Source organism: Protobothrops mucrosquamatus, unplaced genomic scaffold (genome assembly GCF_001527695.2).
Source record: "Protobothrops mucrosquamatus isolate PMUCROS unplaced genomic scaffold, P.Mucros_1.0 scaffold1028, whole genome shotgun sequence".
NCBI classification, from domain to species: Eukaryota; Metazoa; Chordata; class Lepidosauria; order Squamata; family Viperidae; genus Protobothrops; species Protobothrops mucrosquamatus.
In genome coordinates, this window is record NW_015387263.1 from 161,196 (window position 1) to 169,780 (window position 8,585).

The following is an 8,585-nucleotide window of genomic DNA, read 5'->3' on the forward strand; positions in this document are numbered from 1 at the left end:
CAGCAAACGGCCGAACGGGCCGACGAACGGCCGCCCACGCTCCCGGGAAAACTCACCGGGGCAGTCAGCCAGGTGGGTCAGAGTCTTCTAGGTCCTCGGGGGTCCTCGGGGGTCTCCAAACCCCCCCCCTCTGTCCATCTTCAGCTCCACTACCACGGAGCTAAGAAGCAGGGGTCCGCCATCTTCCAGACATGCGCAGAAGATTTATTGTCTATTACTTGCCTTCCTAAAGAATTCTTTAGAATACCAGAATTTGATGAACGTACGTAATTCACTTTATAAAAAATTGTTCAACATAAACAGAATAAAGCACTTAATTCAGATAGGATCTTCACCCTTTATAATGGGTCTACCTATAACCAGAAATGTACAAATCATATCCAGTCTGATTTATTAAACTGGTTCACTTCAGAAAATCACTTCAGTTTGATTCTAATTCATCATTACAGTTCAATAGAGGAAATAAAATCAAATTGAATTGATTAGGATCAATTCTATTTTCTGATTTGATTTGGGAAAAATTGGTTTTCTTGTGCATGTACAATGGAACATTTTAGGACTCAGATCAAATAAAATGAATCAAATTGAAAAAAATTGCACTGTGTTGACTCATTTGACTCAATTCAATATGACAAAGCTTTCCACAGCTTTCCTCCTAAGACTTTTCAGTTAACTTCAGTACAGTTCCTTTATCTGTTACATTCCAAAGCCATTCCCCATTTATTTTTAACCAACTTTATGATATGAACTGTTATAAAATATGAATAATTGCAAGAAATATAATCCTTGTGATAATAAGGCAAGAGAAATCAGCAGGTGTCAGTTTCTCTGACAATGGATCTGTTTGAATTATTTGCTAGCTCATTGTCAGTTTAAAGATGTCACAGTAGATATATGACTGAGCTATGATGAGCAGAGATAGCAATATGGGTAATATCAATGCCAGCTCTGGGGTTTCTTTAATCCAGTGCTCAGACAGCCACAATGCCTCCTTGTCTCTGTTAGTATAGGGTGAACCTGCAAACATTCCCTGTACACTTTTGCCAATCTTTCAAAATCATTAATGGAACATTACCAGTTTCAGCTAGATTCAGTGGGTGGTAATTAGGAAAGATGTAAATATTTTATTATTTACTTGTGTACAATTTATATAGATGCCCATCTCATAATCAGCTTTCTGAGTCCTTTCATATTCAGGTAGGCATATCTTTTATATGCTGCTCTAAGAGCTTCCTAAAATAATGCATGCAACAAAGGTTATATATATATATATGTAATCCTCAACCTACGACCATAATTGAGCCCAAAATTTATTTTGCTAAGTGAGAAATGTGTTGAGTTTTGCTCCATTTTATGAGTTTTCTTGTCACAGTTGTTAAGTGAACCACTGCAGTTGTTAAATTAGTAACACAGTAGTTAAGTGAATCTGGTTTCCCCATTGACTTTGCAAAAGGTGATCTCATGACCCTGGGACACTGCAACAGTCATAATGTGAGTCAGTTGTCAAGTGTCTGAATGTAAATCACATGACCATGGGGATGCTACAATGGTCATAAATGGGAAAAATAGTCATAACTCACTTTTTTCAGTGATGTTGTAACTTTGAACAGTCACCATTGTAAGTTGAGGACTACCTGTATATCCTTTCAAAATGGTCTCTTTAGAACAGTTGGGTAGTTGTCTGGTTATGTGGTAAATTGTGATGCTGCCACCAGTAAGGCAAGACAGAGTAGGACAAGGATCACAACCTGTGGTCTAGAACAACTCCTGCTCAAAGATACCACAAACGATAGTATGATGGTACCACAAATGATTAAATTATCATCTAATAACAACAATATCTTGTGCAGGAAGCATGCATCACAATAACATCACAATTAATAGTTAAAATGTGTGAAATCCTTTGTTAGATTTTAATTGAGTTGTATCACAACCCGTTAAATGCGTTTATAAACCAGACCATAGTGGAAATAAAAAAAAATCTACAGCTTAATTTAACAAAGAATTGTGTCTGCAATTAGAGCCACAGCATACCATGAGCAATCTAACACTTCTTCTCTCCTGAAGGGTTTATTCTGGTATTTAAAAACAATGTGTATGATATTTCTTCTTTTTAAAAAAATGAAAAGAATTTGCTTTCAAAGAAAGTTGTGCAGCTTGGAGACAGAGTCCCATGGATGTGCATAATATATATTAATGACTATATTAATCTGGGGAACCCATCCCATGCTCAAGACCCCCCCTCCAAAAAAAAAAAGAATTCTAAGAGTGAAGTAGAATAAAATATAAATTATTTTTGGCATATGTGGGAAGACATTGTTCAGGAAATTAGGAGAGGCATTTGAACACAGTATTAAGACTATCTCTGCAGTGTTTTTCTGATGCCAACAGAAAACTTTTCTTTGTATCTTCATATTTTTTCTTAAGTCTGTTGGAAAAATGAATTATAGAAAATGTTACAGCGGATTCATACCTTGAATTTCTTTATAGAGGCTTGCTTTATAGAAAGTAATGCTTGCTTTATAGAAAAAATGGTCCAAAATTTCATCTGTCTATTCTGAGGTTTGGCTTATTTGACTTCTTTTTCAAACCATCAGCTTCACTAATGATTCAGTGCATACCCAACTCTAATATAAATTTTTTTTGAAGACTACACAGTCCATACAACATCAGTTCTGTAACTCTACCCCCACTCAATATATTGTAAAGATTTATCTTGTTCAGTCATGTCCCACTTAAGGGGGTGATGCCTATTTCTGTTTCCTAGCTGAAGGAGCCAGCACTGTCTGAAGACATTTCTGTGGACATATGGCCAACATGACTGTATGCTGAGGCATGTTATTACCTTCCCACCGAAGTGGTACCTATTTATCTACTCACATTTGCATTCTTTTGAATTGTTAGATAGGCAGGAGCTCACTCTATCATGCAAGCTTTCAGCTTTCCCACTCAGCATCTTTAACCACTAAGTCATTGTGTCCCATTGTATAATGCTATGAAAAATCTGGTGAGTGCTGTAATGTGCACAAAACGTTAGAAATAACATATAAAAATATTTACAACATAAATAGTGTCCATTTACAACTTGCTTACTTTTCTATTTGTTAATGGAAGTTGACTTTCTCTTTAGCTTCACTGTAAAGCAATCTTACATACAATATGTTTATTACTGTATATATGGGAGGAGGTCTCTATCACAGTGGCCGAGAGAAATCAAGTTTCATCTGAAGCAGTTAAAAAATGAAATAAAAAACTTTGGGAGAGGGGAAGGGAAATAGGTGTTCTTTCTCCTCTTACTGAAAGTGTAGAAAAATAAAAAAAAATATCTGAAAGAACACAGTTAAACTGTTACAGTTTTGAAACATCTTACACTTTTTGAAAAAATATATTTTATTGATTTTTTTTTAACATAAACACCTTAATATTTGGTAAACAAATATTAATATATTTATAATAAAATATATTTGCAAAGTAATCACTAACAATCAGTTTCTATATTCCAAAGTCCACATAATAGCTTTGCTTGATTTTCTCGTCTTCCAATAATATTCCCTTTGCCAACCTTGAATTGATATAATTCTTGTTAGTTTGATAGGTATTAAATATAAAAAAAATTTCTAAAATTTCTACAAATAATAATCACATCAAGATCATGCTTCTTTTCTATCCGGTCATCTTGGTTGCCTCGTCATAAATCCTGTTTACAATTCTTATTTAAATTTGTTTTCCCTACAATGTTCAAAACATTCTTAAGATGGTTAAGATTTTTTCAAGGTTAATTACATTTAAGAAATTAAATCTATTTTCCTCGTATAGGCCATCTCAACACTTTTACATTTCTCATGTCTTAAAAAAGGCAAAAAAAAAAAGAAGAAGAAGAAGAGAGGAAAAAAGAGAGAGAAAAAATAAGAAACTAATATACTACTTAAAATACATATCCCTCTTAAACTAATATACATTTATTTCAAAGGTTTTCTGTTCTTTGACCCATAATTAAATATATGTTTAATCTTTAGATGTTCCATTTAATAAATCCAATCATCTAATCTTTTAACTATTCAAAACATTACATTTAAATATGTCAATTACATTTAAATATCTAAAACATTTCCTTTATATTGACCATCCCAAACATTTTTATATGTCTCATATCAAAAAACAAAGTAAAAAAAAGAGAAAAGAAAGAATACTATATTACTTGGGGGGTTCATCCCTCTTAAGCTAAAATCTTTCTATTTCTTCAACATATTCAAACAAGTGTTTAATTTTTAAATATTCCTTCTGATACATCCCATCTAATTCTCACTTTAGCCCTCTTCTTTTGCAAAACATCTTGCCCAGTCAATATATTCCATTAAATCAAAGAGTCTTTCCATAATCCTGCAAATGTTGTAGACATAAGAGGCAAATCAAGCAACATGTCTTTATAAAAAGATTTTGCCCCTTCATATTCATTGAAGATCCTGTCTTTTCTTTCTGTCTTAATTTTTCTCATCATCTCTTGTCTCCCCATTTCTCATGGTACTCCCAACAGCTCTGCAATCCATTTTGTCAAATCTTTTTTTTTTATCCTCAAGATTTATTTTGTGGTCTTAGAGTACAACTTATCTTTTCTATTCCAATGTTTCTTGTAAGTCCTTCTCCATTTGAGCCAAATCATACTTCCTTATATTATTAGGTTCCATCTTTAAATCTTTTTCGTCCAATTTATATTCAGTTATCTGCTTTATCTGCTCCCTCTCCATTATTTTCCTCTGATATTTTTTTCCATGAAGTCAAATTGGAGATGGATTCATTTATACTTTCAAAATTAGTTTTAATTTATTTTTATTTTAATTGGTTTAAGATAATTGTTGTTTGAATTAGTTGCAACATCTCATACATCTCCTCCTGGAAAGTATTTGTTTTTTCTTGATACATTCTTTCTGCAGATCTCTGATTTTCCATAATAGCCAAAAATCAAGATTTTCCTTTCTCTGCAAACAGCTTTAGAGTCACAGTTAAGTTAATATTTATAATCCAGAAACGTCAGATTTTTTTAAATTTATAGTTCTCATTTTGTATGTAGCCCAGAGTGTTTTCCTTTTTTGTCACAGTTCTTCTGTTAGAACTTTGAAGGTCATAAGAACAGATTAACTTTCCTCGGGTTTTAGTCTTGTATTAGAGCAACTGTTGTTGTAATTTTCATCCACCACTAGATGTCAGCACCAGTTTATTTTTTTCCATTTTCAAAATAAAGAGTTCTCTTCTACTTTCATAGTTTAAAATGAAGATCTTAAGAGATTTTAAACAAATAACAAACTTATTCAGATTTAGGTCTTATATTCATTTCATTTCAATATATTTATCCTCCATAAAATGTTTAATTTGCCACTTCTGTCAGCAGAAGGGTGGAGCAAAGGTTCCCCTCCTCACTTTCGGAGGTTTTTTTTTTCCTTCTTGGGTTTTTTTTTCCATGAAATTAGTTAATATGTAGAGTAGAGGAAATCTATGTTCTTACCCAGATCCAAGTACGTTGTTTACAATCAGCTTAAAATAGTGCTTTGGGGCTTCGGTTGCTTATAGCTTGGGCTAGGCTCTGAAATTAGACTAGCCTTTCTCCTGTTGGTTTCTGGAAGGCTTCAACCTTCAACGTTCAACCACCATCTCTATGTGGTCTACAGGATTTCCTTCTTTGCCACCTCTTCTGGTCCATTTAGGGTCCCCTAACAGGCAGAAAATCAGCCATAGGATGCAGAGCCCCACGATCCCTCTGCTGCTGCACTACTGCGCAAAACCAGAAGCCTCACATCTTACATTTTTTTTGTGCTACCTGTACATCTGGAAGATTTTGTGTTAATATATGAGCAAGAACAACTTTGTATGGTCATTGAAGCACTGAAATGTCTCTTTTAAGAAGAACTTGCCACTTTAAAGCAAAAAGAGCATTTATATCCACTTCTGAATACAAATACTAGCAGTCACAGGGGATGCATCAGAAATTTCATGTATGCATGGAAAAGAATGGCTGGGGATATTTGGATGGGGACCAAATATCAGTGGATAGTTAAAGAGTTGATCAATGCATTCTTGCTTGCTTAACATAGTCATCAGAAATCATGGCTGTACTGCTAATCTTACCCCAAGGATTTCAGCTGAGAAAATGTAACTGAAATGAGAGCAGTATATCATATGCTTTTGCTCAGAACAAAATGGGTTTGGAAAGCAAAACAATTATGTAAAGTGTTTCCAAGATTTAAATTAAGAACAGTTATTAAACTAGTATCCATAATGTGTAACACAGGGATATATTTGTGAAAATATCCCCAATGGAATGAGAAACAGTATGGTGTAGTAATTAGAGTTCTGAACTAAAGTAGGGAAAATAAATGTTCAAATGCTCATATAGCCATGAAGTTCATTGGATATTTTACAGTGTGGGCCATGTCATTGAAAAACATAAAATAAAATGTAGGACATCTGTACCATGGATTACTTTGACCCTGTGGATAAAAATAGAAAAAAATAATATTATTATTTGTGATAGATGATGAAGTTATTGGTAATAAATTATATGCTATGTTACTATTTCTTGTTTGTAGCACTTCTGCCATTAGCCATTTACAGATTTTTCAGCTTCCCAGTCAATATTTTACATAAAATTAAGTAATACTAAAATGAGTCTTATTTATCTACATTAGTGGCCAAAATTGTGGAAAACTTTTGGGAAAAGTGTATTTTTGAGGTTTGATGGCTAATAACACCATATCATTTGTGTTCCTTCATGTGATTGTAGCCAATGAGCATGAGTGTTTAGAAAGCCAATCAGGTGTCACCTTGTTTTGGCAATGAGCCAATCAGATCACAGTAGTATTCAGTTATTGATGTCATGTATTAAAGCTGAGAGGAGGACATTTGTCAGTGTGTTATGTGATCGCTATCAAGTTGGTTGGGGTTTTTTGTGTTCTTTCATTTAGTGAGCTAGTAAAACCTAATAAAATTAAAGTAATGGTGCAAAGAGTTGACTGGTTGCCCAGAAAGCGATGTAAAATAGTATTATTAAGTGAATAAGGCTACAGTTATAAAGAAATTAGAACAAAATTGGTGGAAACTTAACCAAAGATGGCATTTCTACTGTACACTTTTCCACAATTTTGGCCACTACTGTATGTTCAATAGAAAAATATGTCAAGTACATAAAATGTAAGAAAAAATGTAGAATACTTATTTTTGGTATTTCTCATATATATTCATTCTGATATTTTTTTATTGTTTAAGAAAATTTAATTTGAAATTATTATGAAGGAAAAAATGAATGCTGTAGATTAGCTGTAGCCTAGAATTTGAAAATTTCTGAGTGAACTTGCTTCTGGCATGCAGATTATCTGAAGTTTTCTGATGTAGGAAAAGAAGTTGATGTAAACAGAGAAAATGTAGGTTAAGTTACCATTGAAACCATAATAAAACTTCAAGAAAAGATAATCAGCTTATAAGGATTAGTCTGCAATCACAACATTATTACCATTCAGATGAACACAAATGCTATATAATTCATTATTCTATTGGAGTCATTATCATAAATATGCTGGACCCTTTATAGAGTCAGCACAATGAAAATGAAAAATGACCTTGTTGGAAAACACTGACATTAATCTTGAAACATAAATTTTGATTACATTGAAAATATAGAAAATTCAGGCAAGCATCAGTTAGGATTGGCTTCTATCATCAAATAATTGCAGACAACTCATGGGGCATATGCCCAAGACTGGGATTGAATGGCAGGCATTTCAATGTATAGATAGGGATGGTCTGGGGCTCTCAAAGCCACAGTAGCATTATCTTCTTTGATGGTGTAAAAGACACTTTCTATTGCCAACAATTGAGTTAGATCAATGATGGGATTCAAATATGTGAACAATCAGTTCTCTGTGTGGATACTGCTTCTGGAAGTCCGTTCTGGGCCTGGGCAACAAAAAATTAGCTACCGGTTCTGCAGAACTGGTGCGAACCAGCTGAATCCCACTACTGAGTCAGATTCATCTATTAGTGACATCATTTCTATTGGTGGAATTGGGGTGAGATAGGAGACTTTGCCTCAGATAACAGTTCCCTGGCTTGTCTCTTCCATGCCTATACATTCTGGCTTAAAATAAAGTTACTCATACTACACAATGTCATGGAAATTAAGGTTTGCATATTTGGAAGGCTTACAGGTAGGAAAACCATGCATAAATGATTACCATAAGACATATAGCTAAGAATCAGATTTGCCACCTCAGTTTTTCTTTCTCTGCAGTCACATGACTTTTACTTATTTTCCTTGATTGAAATGCATTTTCTCCAATCAGCTCATTTCTAGACTCCTGTTATCTTTCTTCTTTTTGTTATATGTACATATCCTTTCTGCTTCAATACACCTTTTCCTTTCTTTCCCCATAGCTAGTGCCACTGATCATGATCCATATTTATTTCTTTTAGTACCATGCTTTTCTCATTGACTTCCCACACTTCCACCACCATTTTGCCTAAGCATAAGAACTAAGAACTGAAGATGTGTAGAATCCCATATTCTAGTCAAAAGCACATGTGTGCTTTTGATTCCT